At 39.9% G+C, this 13,107-nt stretch overlaps 1 protein-coding gene across 3 annotated transcripts in view; it reads right to left on the reverse strand.

Annotated features, from left to right (window-relative positions):
* fhit (fragile histidine triad diadenosine triphosphatase) overlaps positions 1–13,107 on the reverse strand; it is an 801,834-nt gene that overhangs the window by 651,627 nt on the left and 137,100 nt on the right. The window lies entirely within an intron of this gene.

Genomic DNA, 13,107 nt, shown 5'->3' on the forward strand with positions numbered 1-13,107 from the left:
AAAACAGAATCATCAGAACTTATTTCAGATTTCAAGCAGTTTTACAATTTTTCATTATTAACATTTGATTTCCGAAGAAACCAAGAATGTTCAGTGTTAGATGACACATAATACAATGAAATTCAAGAAAGATGACATCCAACAGCTTGACAATTGATACAGGCCTAGGAATTCTATTATAAAGTGCAATGTTTTTACATGCTGCAAAAGAATTTTTTCAGTAAACTAATGGTTAAGTGGGATTGGGTACATTTTGCATGAAATGCATGCTTCCATATATTGTAGTATGGTCCTTCGAGTACATCACACACACACACACACACACACACACACACACACACACACACACACACACACACAGAGGCTGCTGGGCATGTGTTCATTTGGCATTGATTGCATGGTTCACATTATTTCTGTGATTTTGTTTTTCAATCCACATATGCAAGTTAGGAATGTGTGGCTATAATCGAGGGGAATGAGGCATGTCCCTGCATGATTTTGAGTTCCCAACCCCAGCTGGGCCTCTTCCCAAGAGTTCAGGGAATGTGAGTGAATTCAATTTGGTTACAGACATGACAGTTGAAACTGAATTGACATTGTTATTTCTGTCAATTTAAAGGTAAAATACACAAAAGCTGAACATCTGAAAATAGCAGGAAATGCTGGAAATTCTCAGCAAGCCAGGCAGCATAATTCCAACAAACCAGAAATGTTATCATGGTTTCCCTCTCCTCAGATGCTGCAGGCCCGGTTTTATCTCTGTAATTTTCATTTCCCTCCAGAACATAATCAAGTATAGAGATATGATAAGTACATTTTTGTTATGAGCATAAGCCTTTTAAGTTTCTCCTAACCCAATGCAGCACAGAAACTCACATAATTCTGGCTCATCTTTTTCTCATTTATGAATTTTACAATCATAAAATTTATATCAACTCAAAAGAGAACATTGTTACAATTTTATCTTCTCCAGATATTATTTGCTTGTACTAACCATAAAAATTATTTTCCATTGATAAGCATGTACTTCAATAACAACAACTTGCATTTTTATTGTACATTTAAATGCCCCACAGCATTTTATTGGAGCTTTAGTGGGTGTATTTGATATTGAAATACAAAAAGATATTAGGACTAGTCAGCAAAATCTTGGTCAAGGAGGTATGTTTTAAGAAATACCACAGAAGAGTTGGAAAAGTAGAAAGGTGGAGGAAATCCAGAGCTTGGGGCCTGAACAGCTAAGATCTCAAAAACTAATGGCGGAATTAAGAAAATTGGGGAAGACGAAGATCTTGATGAGGTTCAAGAGACGAGAAGGACTGATGTCTTAGAAAGATGTAAAAACAAAGATGAACACTTATTATGAACTCAAGCGAGACCCAGTACCTGAGTTGGTCTGAAATAACCCACCTGAGTAAACAATAAGCAAATTTACTTCCTCAGGATTACACACATCTTTTCCGCAATATACAAACTCAAATGCAGATGATGATTAATATTATTTACATTGGTCACTTGCCTACCATATTAAACTAAATTAAGATAAATTACACAGCACACTTCTTACCTTACTAAATTATCAGGTTCATTCACAGCTAGTTACTAAGAGTAACAAGTTGCAATAGCAAGATACTGATATTGGTCCAAAAATATCACGGAATTGATTGATATCTTATAAATATGAAACAGACAAAGCCATTGATTGAGGCAGTGTGAATGACTTCCTTTGCAAACCTTTCAAACTTACTACATATGAAATGCTTCTTAGAAGTGAATAAGCCATATGGCTCCCTCCTGTTGCAGTCTTTTCTCAGAAATACATAAGCATTCAAACACAACCTTTGCATCTTCCGCAGTTGGGCCTGAAGCATTAAACAGCTAGTAGATTAAATGTTTCTAAACCTTTTGCATATAAAATCCCTTAAAGCAAAATATTGCAGATGTTCTGAATCTGAAATTAAAAAACACAAAATACTGGAAACACTCAGCACGTCCGGTGTTGGAAATGGGGAAATCCTAATTGTAAGTCAATGTTGGGAGACTGGTCATGGATTCAGTAACTAAGGGTGAAAGTGTTAATTCTAGTAAAAACAGGATAATGTGGTTGTGGGTTTTGAATGGGCTTTCTGAGTGTCTTAATACAATCGGGAGCATGTTCTGGTGTTTGGAATCATAAGGAGGGCTGTCACAGAGGTTTGGGACTATCAGGCTTAAAAAAAACAAGGCAAAATGGTTTTGGGCACATATATAAATGAGAAATTTCATAGAATAATGATGCGAGTTCAATGCTGGGTTATGACTGGATGAAATTGATATTCTGCATTCTAACACTAAAGGAAAGTATTCTCAGATACAAGGTCAGTCTGCAGTGTTTTGAGATGACTGTCATGAACATGACTGAAAAAGGATATCTGAAACACTGAAGAAAAGTTGAACATGGCATGAAGAATGCATGAAGGAATTCTTACGTGGGAGTTTTGTAAGTCTTTGGAGTTTAGGTGCATTGGTACAGCCATGGTGAGCTCTGAAGTAATGGCAAGGAGTTCTGAGATTTAGGGCGAATGAAAGGAATTTTTTTTAACCACAGTGACACATCTTCATCCCTGCCAAAACTCATCTGCAACTAAAACCTTTCAATTCCAGTTGTTTCCCCATCAATGTCCCATGTTCCATTGTCCAGGAACTTGTTCTTGTCCAAAACTCTGCTGCCTGCACCCTGAATCACACAAAGTTCCAAACATCTATTGCCCTGCGTTTGTTGACTTCCACACTCAAATCTTGGAAGTACTGTGAACGATGAAAAAGAAGTTATTGATAGGTTTCAAAAGTACAGACAGACAGTCTCGAGAATTTGGTGGGCATGCAGCAAATTAAATTTAATGCAAAGTAGTAAGAAGTGATCTATTTTGTTTTAAAGAAAGACCACATCATATTAGGGGCACAATCCTAAAGGGGGTTTGGGAACAAAAGGATCTGACTGTGTGTGTGAACAGATCTTTGAAAGCAGCAAGAATGACTGAGAATGTAATTTAAGCAAAACGTATAGGATCCTTGGCTTCCTAAATACAAGCATGGACTACCAAAGGAAGATGCAGATTTTGAACCTCAATAAATTACTGATCCAGCTGTGTCCATTTCTGATCACTGAAATACAGTGTAGGAAAAAAGTGCAAGAGCAGAAGAGAGTACAGAAAAGATTTGGTAGAATGGTCCTGAGGCTAAGGGCTGTCAGTTACATGGATAACCTGGAGAAACTGGAATTGTTCTCCTCAGAGCAGAGGTGATTTGGTTGAAAAGCAAAGTTATAAATAATGAAGAAAGCAAAATTGTTTTCATTGGTGGAGTCAGGAACCAGAGGAGACAGATTTGACATGATTGGCAAAAGGACGAGGGTGACAGGAGGAAGAATGTTTTCATGCCTAAAAGTGGGGCGAAATAGATTCAATTATTGCTTCCAAAAGGAAATTGGATGAGTACTTGAGAAGGCCACAGGGAAAGAGTTGGAAAATTGTGAGTGGAGTATTCTCACAAAAAAATAAGCTGAAAATGGGCTCAATGCTTCCTTCTGTAATGTATTGATTCCATAATTTCCAGTTATTAATACCAGGGGAGAAAGTAAAACTGAAGTATGGAAGTTCTGCCAAATCAGAATTTCAAAGAGCATGGAGGGAAGAGGAGGTTATGATTTTGAAGAAGCAAGATTGGTATACTTAAATGTACCATAGAACAATACAGCACAATATAAGCCCTTCGGCCCACCATGTTGTGCCGACCTTCAAACCACACCTAAGATTAACTAACCGCTTCCTCTCACATATCCCCCAATTTTAAATTCCTCCATATGCTTATCTAACAATCTCTTGAACTTGACCAACGTATCAGCATCCACCAACACCCCAGGCAGCGCATTCCATGCCCCAACCACTCTCTGGGTAAAAAACCTTCCTCTGACATCTCCCTTGAACTTCCCACCCATTACCTTAAAGCCATGCCCTCTTGTATTGAGCACTGGCGCCCTGGGGAAGAGGCACTGGCTGTCTACTCTATCTATTCCTCTTAATATTTTGTATACCTCTATCATGTCTCCCCTCATCCTCCTTCTCTCCAGTAAAGCCCTAGCTCCTTTAGTCCCTCCTCATAATCCATACTCTCTAATCCAGGCAGCATCCTGGTAAATCTCCTCTGCACCCTCTCTAAAGCTTCCACATCCTTCTTATAACGAGGTGAACAGAATACTCTAAGTGTGGTCTAACCAGAGTTCTATAGAGCTGCAACATTACCTCACGGCTCTTGAACTCTTTCCAACACTTTCACATTCTTCATATAATGAGGTGACCAGAATTGGATACAGTACTCCAAGTAAAATGTAGAACTATTCAAAAATGTTATTAAAATCTAGCAAGAATCAAACAGAGGTTGCAAATTGTAAAGTATTGAGAAAGAACAAAGATTGTGGAAGTCAGAATAGGATTTGTGCAATATGGGTATGTTAGAGAGGTATTGTGGTTGTACCACAGGTTGAGAATACTGGGAGTATGATTTATGGGCTGCAATTCAGAAAAACAAAGTGATAGGAATTTTTATTAGAGATGGGATGCCAGTCATAAATATGGATGCTTGATGGGAGGAACAAATATTAAACAATTAATTGCTACAGTTCTTAAAAATAGTTGAAAAAACAATTTACTTTCTCATTCCTAAGTGTGTGAGGATATATATTTTCTTTTAGGACATGATAACTACTTATTTCCCCAATATTTATTGTTATTATTCTTCTTCAGCATTGATGCTGTTCAGTAATTTGAGTGATTGTTGATTTGATTAGATTTCTCCCACAATCCAACCTCCACCCATCTCCACATGTTCCATTCAAACAAATCAAAGAGCTGGGTGCCTGTAAAGCTGCAAAATATGAGTTATAAAAGGCAATAAATAACAAAACTTTTAACAATGCATCTGTGTTGCTGAGAAAAATCAAATAAATTAGATCCTTTGTTGCAAGAACTAGGAGATTTATTAGTTTATGAAATTAACAAACAAGAAAATATTGCCATGATAAAGCATTAAATGATTCTATTTTAAATTATTTTCATGTAGCAGCTAGCAAATCCCTTAGAGATATCTTGTATTTAAAGATGATCTGGTGGATTTTAGTCTAAGAGAGACACAAGTAACAACAGTTAGCAGTACTCAGGAGAAAACTAAGCAGATGTACAAGATCATTACGTTTAATAAACACTACATTTCCCAATCTAACCTGCAAAAGTGGAGCAACTGACAGACTAAGATTTTTTTTGATTATAACTTACTGATAGAGGGATGACCATAAATCCTTGTCAGAAACACAAGTTTATTCAAGTTTAGCACTTAAGCCAAAACAGATCTGTGGTAGAATTTTGTCCTAAAGGAATTACAAAATCAACCCAGTAACATAAACAAAAATGAGACCAAAACCAGATTGCCTTTTTATTTTAAATCCATAAATGTTCAAAATTAACTTGAAATTAGAGGAGCAGTTCAACCATGACAATAACAACAAATAGTGAAATGATAGTCAAAAACTAAATAAAATAATAGAGGACCTTTAGCTGACAAACTGGATCTCAACACATCAGAACAGACATCCAATGAGATTTCTCCCCCAATCCTACTTCCACTCATCTCCAAATGTTCCATTCAAACAAATCAAAGATTCAAATTATGATATGCATACACCTGTGTACACATAATACATCTCAGATTACACGGGTAAGATGTGCAATGCAGAATTTGAATGGCAATATCTGTTTTTTTTATTTTGAGTGCTGAGTCAGAAAGAGGATTGGAAGTAAAAATTGAGCAGAAGATCCAAAGAGATTGTTGGGTGGAAGAGTCCAACAACTGGGTGGGTGTTTTAATCACATTATTGGCACTTAAGCAGTTAAAATATGAAACATACATGGGTAGGGATGTGGGCAGCTGGTAAATTTGAAAAGAATTATACAATGAAGAAAAGTTTGGAAACATCTGTGATATATCTTTCAAAGATCAAACACTGTGGGAACAAGCATGGTCATGGCTTTTGTAATGGAATATTGATGATAGGTCAACAAGAAAAAAATATTAATTCCAAGTGAATCACGAAAATCCTCTGTGTATACTCATTAATGTGCTTGAGGAGCAAAGTAATCCATTTAACTTGTAGAAAAATGAGCAGCTAAGCCAGGACTGATACCTTTTGTCTGCAAGGTAAGCACTGCGGAGGTTTGGGTGCATTACCAGGACTTCCAAATAATATCCAAAACAATGCATATGTCAAAAGCCTGAATAGAAATACATTATACAGATTGAACAGAAATTGCAGGCAGTCCCCACGTTACAACAGGATTCCTTTCTGGAGAACTGTTCACAATCCAAACTGTTTGCAAGTCAGAAATGAACAAAAAAAAGTGTGCTGGAGAAGGTCACAGAAACAGCTATGACGGGAGAGTGAGCAGGCACAGGAAGAGAGGTGGGGAGAAAAGGCATGCGGAAATGACCCATTCCCACCTGGCAGTAGATGCCTGCAGCAGATGGCAAATCCATTCCCATCCATCCAATTGGTCTCCCAAGCATTTGTTCGAATGTACGGTGTGTCCATAGATAGGAAAAGGGGAAGCCCAATATATAGGAGGGAAAAGCAGAGCAGTGATACGTGGACAGAAGAGGGGAGGCGGGGTGGGCACAAGGTGGTGATAGGTAGATGCAGGTAAGAGATAGTGATAGGCAGCTGCGGGGCAGGAGGAGAGACGGGATGAGAAAGAAAAGAAAATGTAGAAAAAATACTAGGGAAGGGTAGAAGAGAAGAAGCATGGTGGGGGGGGGGGGGGGTTGTGGGGAAGGGGCATGGGGATTACCTAAAGTGGGAGAATTCAATGTTCGTGCCGTTAGGCTGCAAGGTTCCAAGTTGGAAAATGAGGTGCTGTTCCTCCAGTTTGCACTTGCAATTCTCCTGGCAGTGGAGGAGGCAGAGGACTATCATGTCGGTGATAGTGTGGGAGGAGGAGCTTAAGTGACTGGCAACGGGGCGATGCAGATCACAGTTACGGACAGAGCGCAGGTGTTCTGCGAAATGGTCACCTAGTCTGCGTTTGGTCTCACCAATGTGGAGGAGGCCACACCTGGAGCACCGAATGCAGTAGATGATATTAAGGGAGATGCAGGTGAATATCTGTCCCACCCGAAAGGACTGTTTGGTTCTCTGGATGGAGGTGGTGTTAGGGCAAGTGTTGCACCTCTGGCGGGGGCAGTGGAAAGTTCCCGGTGTGGGAGTGGGATGGGTGGGGGTGGTGAGGAGTGAACCAGGGAGTCACGGAGACACTGGGGGGGAGCACTGCCAGCAGTGCATTCCAGGCACCCACCACTCTGTTAGAAAAAAAACAACTTGCCTCTTACATCCCCCCAGTACCTTCCTCAAATCACCTTAAAATAATGCCCCCTTGTGTTAGACATTTTCAACCTAGGGAAAAAAGTCTCTGACTGTCCATTCGATCTATGCCTCCTATCACCTTGTACACCTCTATCAAGTCACCTCTCATCCTCCTTCACTCCAAAGAGAAAAGCTCTAGCTCATTCAACCTATCCTCATAGACATGCTCTCCAATCCAGGCAGCATCCTGGTAAATCTCCTCTGCACCCTCTTTAAAGCTTCTACATCCTTCCTATAATGAGGCGACCAAAACTGAACACAATACTCCAAGTGTGGTCTAACCAGAGTTCTATAGAGCTGCAACATTATCTCGTGGCTCTTGAACTCAATACCCTGACTAATGAAGACCAACACACCATACACTTTCTTAACAACCCTATCAACTTGCGCGGCAACCTTGAGGGATCTATGGACGTGGACCCCAAGATCTCTCTGTTCTTCCACACTGCTAAGAGTTCTGCCGTTAACCTTGTATTCTGCCTTCAAATTCGATCTCCTGAAGTGTATCACTTCACACTTTTCCGGGTTGAACTCCATCTGCACTTCTCAGCCTAGCTCTGCATCTTATCAATGTCCTGTTGTAACCTACAGCAACCTTTTACACTATCCACAATGCCACCAACTTTTGTGTCATCTGCAAACTAACTAACCCACCCTTCCATATCCTCATCCAAATCATTTATAAAAATCACAAAGAGCAGGGATCCCAGAACAGATCCCTGTGGAACATCATTGGTCACTGACCTCCAGGCAGAATACTCTCCATCTACAACCATCCTCTGTCTTCTATGGGCGAGCCAATTCTGAACCCACATAGCCAAGTGTCCCTGGATCCCATGCCTCCTGACTTTCTGAATGAGCCTTCCATGAGGAACCTTATCAAATGCCTTACTAAAATCCATGTACACCACATCCACTGCTCTACCTTTATCAATATGCTTTGTCATATCCTCAAAGAATTCAATCAGGCTTGTGAGACACGACCCGCCCCTCGCAAAGCCATGCTGACTATCCCTAATCAGTCTATGCTTCTCCAAATGCCCAAAAATCCTGTCTCTTTCACCAGTAATTTGCCCACCACTGAAGTAGAAGTCACTGGTCTATAATTCCCAGGGTTATCTCTACTCCCTTTCTTGAACAAAGGAACAACATTTGCCACCCTTCAAACATCTGGCACTACTCCTTGGTATTGGTATATTATTGTCATTTGTGCCAAGGTACAGTGAAAAGCTTGTCTTACAAACTGATCGTACAGGTCAATTCATTACACAGTGCAGTTACATTGAGTTAGTACAGAGTGCATTGATGTAGTACAGGTAAAAACAATAACAGTACAGAGTAAAGTGTCACAGCTACAGAGAAAGTGCAGTGCAATAAGGTGCAAGGTCACAACAAGGTAGATCGTGAGGTCATGGTCCATCTCATTGTATAAGGAAACCGTTCAATTGTCTTATCACAGTGGGGCAGAAGCTGTCCTTAAGTCTGGTGGTACATGTCCTCAGGCACCTGTATCTTCTACCCGATGGAAGAGGAGAGAAGAGAGAATGTCCCGGGTGGGTGGGGTCTTTGATTATGCTGGCTGCTACACCAAGACAACGAGAGGTAAAGACAGAGTCCAAAGAGGGGAGGCTGGTGTCCGTGATGCACTGGGCTGTGTCCACAACTCTCTGCAGCTTCTTGCGGTCTTGGGCAGAGCAGTTGCTGTACCAAGCCGTGATACATCCAGATAGGATGCTTCTATGGTTCATCAGTAAAAGTTGGTGAGAGTCAAAGGGGACAAACCAAACTTCTTTAGCCTCCTGAGGAAATAGAGGCGCTGGTGAACTTCCTTGGCCGTGGCATCTATGTGATTTGATCAGGACAGGCTGTTGGTAATGTTCACTCCCAGGAACTTGAAGCTGTCAACCCTCTCGACCTCAGCACCATTGATGTAGACAGGTGCACGTACACTGCCCCCTTTCCTGAAGTCAATGACTTGTGGCCAGTGAGGACGCAAAGATCATCGCCAAAGGTGCAGCAATGTCTTCCCTTGCTTTCCATTATAACCTTGGATATATCCCGTCCGGCCCCGGTGACTTATCTATCCTAATGTTTTTCAGAAGTTCCAGCACATCCTCTTTCTTCATATCAACATGCTCTGGCATATCAGCCTGTTGTACACCATTCTCACAAATGTCAAGGTCTCTCATTGGTGAATACTGAAGCCAAGTATTCATTAAGAAGCTCCCCTACCTCTTCTGACCCCAGGCATATGTTTCCTCTTTTATCCATGATTGATCCTAACCTCACTTGAGTCATCCTCCTTTTCTTCATATACATGGAGAACACCTTGGGGTTTTCCTTAATCCTACTCACCAAGGCCTTCTCATGCCCCCTTCTAGCTCTCTTAAGTCCATTCTTCAGCTCCCTCCTGGCTACTTTGCAACTCTCCAGAGCTTTTTTCTTCCTCTTCACAAGATATTCTATGTCTTTTGTCAACCATGGTTCCTTCACTCTATCATTCTTACCCTGCCTCAATGGGACAAACCTATCCAGAAACCCATGCAAGTACTCCCTAAACAACCTTCACATTTCCATTGTTCACTTCCCCAAGAACATCTGTTCCCAATTTACGCTCCCAAGTTCCTGCCTAAGAGCGTCATAATTCTCCCTCCCCAATTAAATTCTTTCCCATATCATCTGCTCCTATCCCTCTCCAAGGCTGTGGTTAAGGTCAAGAAGTTATAGTCACTGTCTCCAAAATGCTCTCCCACCAAGAGATCTGAAATCTGGTCAAGCTCATTGCCGAGTACCAGAGCCAGTATGGCCTCTCCTCTAGTTAGCCTGTCCACATACTGTATCAGGAATCCTTCCTAGACACACCTAACAGACTCTGCCCCATCTATCTCCTTTACACTAAGGAGGTGCCAATCAATATTGGGGAAGCTGAAATCACCCATGATAATGACCCTGCTATGTTTGCACCTCTCCAAAATCTGCCTCCCGATGTGCTTCTCAGTATAAGCTGCCGCCGTTGGGGGTCTGTAGAATACTCCCAATAGAGTGATTGCTCCCTTCCTGTTTCTGACTTCCACCCACACTGACTCAGTAGATGATCTCTCCAGGACATCCTCCCTTCCTACAGCTATGCTACTGTCCCTAATCAGCAAAGCCACTCCCCCACCTCTTTTACCTCCATCCCTGTCCCTCTTGAAACATCTAAACCCTGGAATATCCAGCAGCCATTCCTACTCTTGTGACAGCCAAGTCTTTGTAATGGCCACAGCGCCATAGTTCCAATGTACTTACCCATGCTCTAAGTTCATCACCCTTGTTCCTGTTAATTCTCGCATTAAAGTAGACAAACTTCAGCTCATCCAACTGACTGCAATTTTGCCCTTTCAACTGCCTATCCTCCTTCAGTTTTTTTTATACATGCTGCATCTACTTGTACACTACATCCACCAACCTCTAACCAATCACTTGGGTTCCCATCCCCCTGAACCTATATAGGTTTGTATGCACAAATATCAGTGTTATATTAGTCATAAACCTCAGGATTTAAACACTTTTCAATACTATTGCAGCAGCTGGTGAACTAACCCACTGTGCCATCAAAATGCAAAGTACCATATGTTTCAGAAAGAACACACCTGATGACCAGGTGGACAGTGATCCTGAAAGGAAGGGAGCTGGTCTCTGCTTAACCCCATTAGTGGTAAAGCAGATTACAACAGTTAGAGAGAAAAATTTATATAAAAAAAGAAAAAAATTGGATTAGGAGATTAGATTGAGTTGATATGAAATTAACATGACTAAAAATGCTAATTTCAGGCATCACAATGAAATTATTAAGTTCAAAGGTCCATTTTTAAGGCACCCTAAAAATGGGTATGGTTTGCAAAACATTCAACATCAAAAATATAGTGATGTAGAAAAGTCCTTCACATCACATACAAATTAAGAAATGAGCACATGTATTTTATTGAACAATTTACACAGAAGATATCTGTGGACTGGGAAGTCTGTTTGTATAAACAGCCCAACTCCAGTATTTGGAAATCTGATTGTTTAATTGCTGGGAAATACTCTTCTTCATCCTTATCGATTCAGTACATGATATTTGATTCTGGGCCTAACCGAACACAAAGTGGCTGCTGCACTTCTCTATTTAACAATAATAATTTCAATTTGAAGAAATTAATTGTATATAAATTGTTCTTATCTGTACTCATATTAATGAAATGTCTTTCATAACCCAACTACTTTCTTCCTTTTTATTATTTCTTATTTTAATTCCATAATCAATGTCCAGCAATAGAATTGGTCTATCATGTCACATGTTAGCACAGACCAATAATAGGATTAAATTGCTCCCTGTTAATTAGATGAGGTAACATATTAGCAATATTAAGTGGATTACATTAGAATCTAGTCATAACTTTTCATTGTGCTTTTTGTTATCTCAATGCGGTTGGAATCCTAGATCCAACATTTTTCAGTTTATATCCAACATTGACAGTTCATGTCACATAACAATTATTTGGAAATATACAAAATATCCTCAATAAAAGAATACATGGTTCACAATGACTGCAAGAAATTTATAATCTGAAAGATTTACCATTTCAAATCTATTACTAATGCATTCTCTGGGAACCTCTTCGCGCAAAATATTTATTTGCCTTATAATCGCAATATATTAGAATTTAGTCTGCAGTTTTATGTAGTCATCTATTATGAGGTAAAGAGTTCACCTTTATTGAAATAGCAGATCAGAAAGGTTGCACTGGGGATGACTGTAGGTTTATTAATATAATCCTCTACACGGCTTTTACCTTCGGCTTCCATTATATCTCCTTACAGCCAGCAGGCCTCAGTTTTATTCAAAGCTTATATGCTGTTTTGCATCAGACAAATGGATGAGTAATCCATCAAACACAATTAACTTTTCTTGGTTATTTCCCATACTTTCCATTCAGGAATTTTGAAACATGATTCAAAAGACTATGTTGAAACCTTTTGACCAAATTTGGAGAAATCATATCAACACAAGAGGCAACGGAGTGAAATATATCCATTAACACAACAAGCCTTTATCTCAGTGAAGTATGTAAAATTTCATCCCCCCTGTACTTTACCCAATTTTTTCCTTCTGCCAAGGCACACAACAAACATGTGCTCAAGAAGTGCCTCCATTACATTTAAAAGGTGTCATGTTAATTATTCAAACATCAATTGAAACATAATTGCATCTACTAATCATGCTTTTCCTTTGCATTACCTATATTTCTTTCCTAAGTGTATTTGAAGCATTAAATACTTTCTTCACAAACTTCAATATACCCCAGTTGGGGGAGACTTTTGGACAGATGGGTAGATGGGGAGGGGGATGGTTGGAAGCACAATGTTGTGTGTACAGGCACACACACAGATATTTTGCTGTTACATTTTTTCCCTCAGGTTTAATCAGTCCTGCAATCATAGTTAAAATTAATTTGCTTTTACTCACATCATCCAATTTGTAAAGGTCTAAACATTTACTGATACACATTCACTGATTTTTTTTCCATTCTATTCAATCACTCGAGTACCACATGTGCAAAATTTTACACAATATTTAACTTCTATTAACCAAGCTCCCACCATCAACATCTTGGGGAGCCATATAAATACTGTGG

The sequence above is a fragment of the Pristis pectinata genome, chromosome 6 (genome assembly GCF_009764475.1).
Source record: "Pristis pectinata isolate sPriPec2 chromosome 6, sPriPec2.1.pri, whole genome shotgun sequence".
Lineage (NCBI taxonomy): Eukaryota > Metazoa > Chordata > Chondrichthyes > Rhinopristiformes > Pristidae > Pristis > Pristis pectinata.